This window comes from Montipora foliosa, chromosome 7 (genome assembly GCF_036669935.1).
Source record: "Montipora foliosa isolate CH-2021 chromosome 7, ASM3666993v2, whole genome shotgun sequence".
NCBI lineage: Eukaryota > Metazoa > Cnidaria > Anthozoa > Scleractinia > Acroporidae > Montipora > Montipora foliosa.
Genome location: NC_090875.1, coordinates 39,316,707 through 39,324,206, shown reverse-complemented (window position 1 = coordinate 39,324,206; position 7,500 = coordinate 39,316,707). Strand labels below are relative to the sequence as shown.

The following is a 7,500-nucleotide window of genomic DNA, read 5'->3' as shown; positions in this document are numbered from 1 at the left end:
TTCTTTCGAGATGGAGGAAAGAAAAGGAAATCACAGTGCAGTAATGAGATCAGACCGGGAGGACAGCAAGCCATTCGTCTCCTTGATTTCGAGTGTAATTTGGCATAAATGATCTCGAGCATATTTTTCAGACTAATTAACAAAATTGCTCGAGCCGACTGTAGGAGTTGTTGATAACATACTGATGATATGAAAACAAGGAAGAATTTTGACAGCGCACGCTTCAATTTTCTGTAAAGTTTGTTGGGACATTAGGTCTAAACTTTCGTTTATCTTATTGCTATTGCAATATTTAGTTCTAGAAATTGATTTATAATGGTCATTTTTTTTAGAGTTCTGGTTGGTGTGTATATCCATGAGATCCTTGCCAAAATTTCCGATCTATCCACAAAGGAAGTCACTTCAAGGGGATAAAAGAACAGATCGGCAAAATAGCACTGAACATCAGTTGTCAGCATCTTGACATGATTCTTGATATCCTCGGTGTTATTTTTATCCGCCTTTTATCTTCTTACAGTGTTTCAAGGTAATTACCTCAAGATGTCTGACAGTCGATCAACGTTGGACCGCACAAACGATATTTTTCAACCTAATTAGATATAATAGTCTTCGCTAGAATTCTTCAGGGGATGCCGCTTTGTCGAGAGCAACCTACCTCGAAACTCAACATTTTTTTGCAGTCAAGAAGGGTGTAGATCAGCAAGCACACAGTCGCGAAATATCCTTCAGAGGAATAGGAGCCCTGCTCGTGCAAGATCTTCGTATTGGACAGGTGAGTGTCGCAGATAAAACGGTTCAGACTTTGCGTAAACATGTTGAATATACAATCCACGTCTTCAGCTTATACAGGCTAGTCAGGCTATGTACTGAGATTTTAAACGACTGAATGGATTCAATTTGTTTTCGTGTCAATGATTTGTGCGATTTGGATGTTTCTTTTGGTAGTTTTATCGAAACGCATTTTTGTCCTTTTGTCCGGGTCATTGTTTTTGTTATGAAGTCGGGTATTATCGCTTGTTTTATGGCCACCGGACAAAGACAAATTAAGTTAATGTCATCTATGTTTAGTCTCAATATTACCTTTATTATTAACGTACACGTTTTTATCCCACGAACTTAATAAAGCTAAGGAGAAAAACTAGACCATTCGGTTCACAATCCTTGTTAAATATGGCTGTGTGAGCAAACCTAACGTAAGGTTTTCGAAGAATGCACCCCTGCATTTACTAGTAATATCCAAAGCTTAGGCAGTGTGGGCAAGATTAATGGAAGGAGGCATAACAAAGGGGACTAATGTTGCGCATGCGCCAAAAACCCCGAAAATCCCTTGAAATTCAGTCAAATTCATTCGAAACGCAATATCGTTAATATTACTCGCATGTTTCTAAAACGACGACACACAATTAATGCAAAGATGATGAGTCATTTGAAAGACTTGGGCATTACCTTATCTTTATGACTGATACTGGTTCAATACAACGGGAAATACGGGGAAGGATCACAAATGAAGCGAAGATGGCGAGTCAAAAGTGTGGCGATTAACTGCAGAACTTGCAAGGAGCAGAGGATAGTTTTGCCTTACTGGCGTTGTTTTTCCTTACTTAAGAGACTTCAACTCAGAATGGAGTGCTGTTTAATAATAAAGTAAGTTGGATGTAAATTAAAATGTGAGTTTACATTAAAAAATATGGGTAAACTGGCGTTTGAAGCGAGGACAACGATAAATCAGCTGACAAGATGGAGTCGAAAAATGGCAGCCCACTGGTGAAGAACCTCTCAATTCGCTCTAAAGCTTCCCAACCTTGAACGTTTGAACCACATGGTCGAAGAAGAGTCGGAAATTGTCGTTTCTGGAGAAGAAATATCGCTGATTTTGAATCTTGAAGCGAACAGATTAAGCCAAGACGCAAGGCTTTACTTTACGAGTGCTCCAGATTATTTAAATTTCCTTGGCAAAAAATACTTTAATTCCCTTTTTCGAGACTTTTGTCATAGGCCATGATACGGGAATTCCCGCTTGCTGCAGTAAGCCCAACAACCAAAGAAAAGATTTGTGTAAAGAAATTGTCATTTAAAGCGGCAAGGTTCAACACAGCAGGTTTCGTGTGATACGGTGTTGTCTACAAAATGGCGGTTCCAAATCTTGTTATGATATCATTTCTCTTTGCCCTATTGTGTCTTTGACTTGGCAAACTTTCACGTCTGAAAATTAAACCACTGAAAAAGCATTACATTTAAAGCTTTTTTCAATTTGTATTTTGTCATATTTCCCTAAGCTGCGAAAGTTTCAAGTTGATGAAATGACGAGCACAAGTAATTCCAACTCGGAGAACGAAATTCAAGTCGCCAGCTCATGCGTTCTCGTGGCCAAATCTTAGAAAATAATTCGTGATACGGGAATCGCCTTTAACAGCCGACACAAAAATATCAGAAGAACAATTTGAGTTAAACAGTTTAAATTTAAAAGTGGCCAGCCGCGCGAGAGCGCGCAAAGTGAGTCTATTGTCCTATAGAAATCTGTAACTTTGAGCTAGTTGTTTGTTGGAAGAACAGTCATAGGACGTCCGCTCAGTGCTATCCAGGCATTGTGGATACATCAAATACTAATTTTGCACAAGTATAACACCTTTTGTTGTAAGTAGTCAAGTTTTTTTATTATTTAACATTAATCTAGCGTGACTAGTGGTAAAACACGCTATGTAAATGTTTGTGTTATTTGAATTGTCAAGAAAATGATCTTTGAAATTGCATGTCGTTTGAACCATATGTTTCAATTATTTATTTTTTTTTATTTATTTACGATGCACTTACACGTTTTCTTGGTACAAAATTTACTCATCTCAGGCGAAGTACTATTTACATTTGTATAAAACTGCTTCAGGAAAAAAAAAAACCCAAAGTAATACAGATAACGTAATTATATGCACTATACCATCATTATAGAAATAAATGGTATATAGTCAACTATACTAAAAAGGAGATTGACACTGATTCATATATAAATTCATTCCAAAATGACATAGCCAGGTAAGACATTTGTGAATGTAATCCATAATGTGAATACATTCAAGTTAACAACAATCTCAGAGAAAGAATAACATTACATTCTTAACCTTAAATAGTACTCAGTCTACAGAACAGGATATCCCATTCAGTTGCAATCTTTAGACTTATAAACAAGCAACACTGGAGTACATACCAGCAAGTAAGGAAATCAGTAATGAGCAAAATAGTGTTCAATAATTGTTTTTTTTTAAATAGGACTTACGATGTGCTGTTTCGATTATAAAGAGGAAGGTCATTCCAAAAGTATTTTCCTATAATGGATAGGCAGAATTCTCTTACATTGGTTATAGAATGAAGAAATAAATACTGCAAAGATGCACCCTGAGTTGAATGATTATGTTGTTCCCAAACCAATAATATGGAAAAAAAATTACATGGCTCATCGCCACAACGACTATCCTGCATAAATAGATGTGTACATTTTAGCATTATCATGAAATTTCAATAGACCTAAGGAAACATAACGTAGGGTGGGGGAACATCATTGATGATTCTAATAACTCTATTTTGCAATTCTATAAGCTGTGATAATGGGTTTTCATAATCACTACCCGAATAATAGATATTGATTAAACAATGTTTACTGACAATGCTTAACCGTAATTATGACATTAATACATTAATTTTACTAACTCTGTTACAAATATATATAATGAATATGTTCATTCCAGGAAAGGTGATGGCCAATATAGATATTATACCCAAGTATCTTAGGATTGAAACTTGTTCAAGGGTTAGGCATTGACCAGCTAACATTAATGAAGGAAGGAAGTTGAAATTTATTTTCTGATGAGGATTGAAGATAAGATATTTAGTGTTGTTTAAATTTAAAGTTGATAAACACTTGGTAGTTCAGAGCTAATGTGAATTAGAAGTTTATCTATATATAGGGAAGATATCTGTTGACAAGCATTGATGAGCCAGCCACAAGAACAAAAGACCCTTTGTTTCAACAGCCAGCGAGGCTCTGGTTGGCACATTAATGACAATAGTAGACTGTTCAAAGTTCCCTGTTTTTCCGTTTGATCGTAGGGATTCGCTATCTTTGTTTTTAAAAGCGAGCGCGAACTGGGGAGAGCGATATAACTACCGAGTGGGTGGGGGAAGTGGAGGGGTTTTGGCAGGAAAAATAGGGAGACTGTCCGATCTTCACTGCGACTAGTGTTCAGCGAGTCCCGTTGCACGAGCAACAGCAATACCTGATTCGTCCATAACACAATTAATCTGTCAATAAAAATACAGGCAAGGCTCTCAAGTTTCGAAAACAACATGGCTTATCTAGAGAAAGAATCTCAAGAGTCTCACGTTTTCGAAAGGCTATATTTAGGCGACTTGGTGGTGGCTCTGAAAAAATTGTTGGGCTAGGAGTTGGGGTTCCGAAAATTTGTATACTTCAAAACCAACACGACATAATCATACAGATCGGATGGTTTTCAACTCAACAATTTAATGACCTGTGCAATTCAGCTATATCATCACGGATGAACCGCTACCATGAAAAATGTGTGAGGCATCGGAAAAGAGGTAGGCCCTCTGCGACAATAAAGACTCGAGAACTCAACAGGGATATCATCACAACTGGATCTCAAGTCTGTCATAGTAGAAACCATTGAATACTATAATAGTTAGTAATAAATTTAATACAGTCTAGCGATCTTTTTTTCAGGGGAGGAAGGGAGGGGGGGGGGGGGAGGTGGGGGAATTTTTTTTCGACTACCAAAACTGAACGGCTAGCGATATCCCTAGAGCAAGTAATCGAACGCGAACAAGACATCTTTGGCCGCCATTTTGCCTGTTATTCCGCGCGCCCGCGCGCATGAAAAAAACCTGGGTACAAGCAAAACTATCAACCAATCAGACAAAAGTCTCCTTTGTTAGTAGGTATAGGATTAAGAAAACTATGCTGGCACTCTACACCATGACCGCCGAGTAGTTAACGATTTCATCCAAATTTTAGCCAAGAATCAAGACTTGCCCATTTCTAAGGGCAAGGAGAACGCGTTTGTGTTCTATAAGTGAAGAGAAAAGCAGTGAGATTCAGGGATTTTATACTGTGAAAACTCTTTCAAATTTCCCGAAATTTGCTTCGCACATTTACTGTCAACCTCGTTCCCAGGGTCTCTCATCTTAACGCCTGGGGCAAGCGAGGAGAGACCCTGGTATGGTCTGGTCATGACAATTTATCCATTGAAGGGAGGGGCGGCTTAGTAAGAATTTTGTCTACGGGAGTTCTGAATGTGTTGTCACCAAAACAAACCAAGTTTCACTCCGAGTTTGTTTTCTTCTTCACGTTCAATATCGCTGCTTTAAAATTCCTTCCTGGAGCCTTTTGATCTAGTCTTTGATCAGCGCATTTAGAGGGAAACAACAATTTCTACGGGATGAGCTGCTGCTCCACGTTCATAGTTGATTTTGTCGAGGAATAACGAAGGAAGAAGATGAAATATAACCGACTTTCCATATCCAGTAGGTAACACGGCGACAACGTCACGGCCATGGTAAATTGCCTCGAGGCAGATAACTTGTTTAACTTTTAGATTAACGTTAGAATAAATACTATGCGAAACTGCAGCCTGAAGGCTACTGTAAAACATCGCGGGTAATGGCGGAGTCGCAGCGCGAAGCTATTAGCCTCGCTTTGACTTCGACAAAGCTCAACGCGACAAATTGCTTGTTTAGAGAGGACCCCTCCCTAGTGTTTTCAATTGTTACGGAAGCACGTGACCAGACCCTACCAGCGTCTCTCCTCGCTCGAGAGACCTTGGGAACGAGGTTGATTTACTGTAAATTTTACCTCTATTAAACGGACGCGGTCACCGTTTGGATTTCCCAAATGACTAATTTTATTGTAATTCATTTCTATTTAACAGTCACCTTGTTACAAGATAACAATCAATAAAAGACATCTTTTTGGACAGACATGGCTGGATATGTGGTAAAACTCCCTCTCTCTTTTTCCTTTGCAATAATCGAAAATGACGCCGGCCAACTCAAATGAACGGTAAATATTAAAAGGGAAATCATGCACATAAACTAGCGCTTCGAAATCTTATGATTAATGCCACCACCATGCAACCCTCATAACCCCTGCAGCTATTATGATGAGTTTTGATGAGTCTGGTTTATTGATAAAATCGTCGCGCTTAGAAATAAGCGGATTGCGAAATTATTTTACAAAGATAAAACTAATTACATCGTGTTGAGAATGGACTGGGCCTTACAATAATGAGAGGATAAAAAACTAGAAGCTAGAAATATATATCAAGTTATATATTGAATTCCCATAAGTTCCTAAATTACAAGCCATAAGCATAAAGGCACATCGCCGGAAAAAAAGCTTCGTTTAAAGCGTTCAGTTTTGCAACTTATAAGGGATGGTCTGTCTTATAACAGTGACAGGGAGGTATTTGACCCACGGTCAATATAAAATGCAAAGTGTACGCTGGGTATATACCGGGGTGGGGGAGGGGTACTCCCTTATATAAGCCATTTAGGTATGAGCTGCCACAACGGGTACGGTTTCTGCGCCGTTTTGGTCTGAAAACGGGTATAGATTTTGCCGATTTTGGTCTGGAATCGGGTATAGTTTTCAAGGGAACCACGAGAGTGTATGAGTGTATTTATCATTTCAGTTCCAAATGGGTAAGACTGAAACAGAAGATATGTTTTCAGCGGTAAATTAAATCCAATCTTTTTTTATGCCATTGTCTATAGAATTTCCATAACCCGCCTCTTTGGAACACGTGGCCTTTCTTTTGTTCCATATCTTAATGAGCTTGTGACGGTTTTCCGGGTTGCATCTTTTCGTGGAATTTTTACGTCGTCGTATCAGTCAATGAGTATCGGAGGTCGATGCGGACAATTCAGGTTATTTGATACGTGTGCTTAGCTTTACTTGTAGAGAGTCCTGAGTTGTTCTCAGCTTGGAAAATATAAGCTTACGTCACGTATGGATATTTTGTAGGACGAAGAAGACGTTTTGAATTTAAGATACTCTGAAGAACTTTCGAAGGTGAGAATTTTGACAATACAACAATATTCATGTGTTACTAGTAGATTCTTGTGCTTTGGGTACAGAATTTTAACGAAAGGTGCAGCTGGAATATTTGTGGTGTAGTGTTATTGCTTCTTCTTTTCTAAGAGCCCAATAGAGGGAGGTTCGTTATTTTCCTACCGAGTTTTCAGTCGACTACAGTTTTGCTGTTTCCAACCCAGCTTAACACATGTATGACATGTGAGGCTGCCACTTAAAGGGGTGCTAAAAACACCCGCCTGGTATGTTAGCTTCGCCATGCTGATAAGGCCCAAAAGGCTGAAACATCTATCCATGGCTGCTTAATTGACCGGGTGAAACAGTTGTGCGCATGCGTGATGTGTTCTTCCCTTCTCCCCACCTCCCACGGCGTTGCGAAGATGTAAAGGAAATTGAGGCAC

The 7,500-nt window shown here is 38.9% G+C and overlaps 1 protein-coding gene across 1 annotated transcript in view; it reads left to right on the top strand.

Moving 5' to 3' along the window:
- Positions 1-656: 656 nt before the first annotated feature.
- The window catches only part of LOC138010943 (TNF receptor-associated factor 6-like), a 35,648-nt gene continuing 28,804 nt past the window's right edge, over positions 657-7,500 (top strand). Inside the window, exons 1-2 of the mRNA XM_068857952.1 lie at positions 657-772; positions 7,031-7,078. The gene's annotated coding sequence lies outside the window, so the exon portion shown is untranslated. The remainder of the gene's footprint in view (positions 773-7,030; positions 7,079-7,500) is intronic.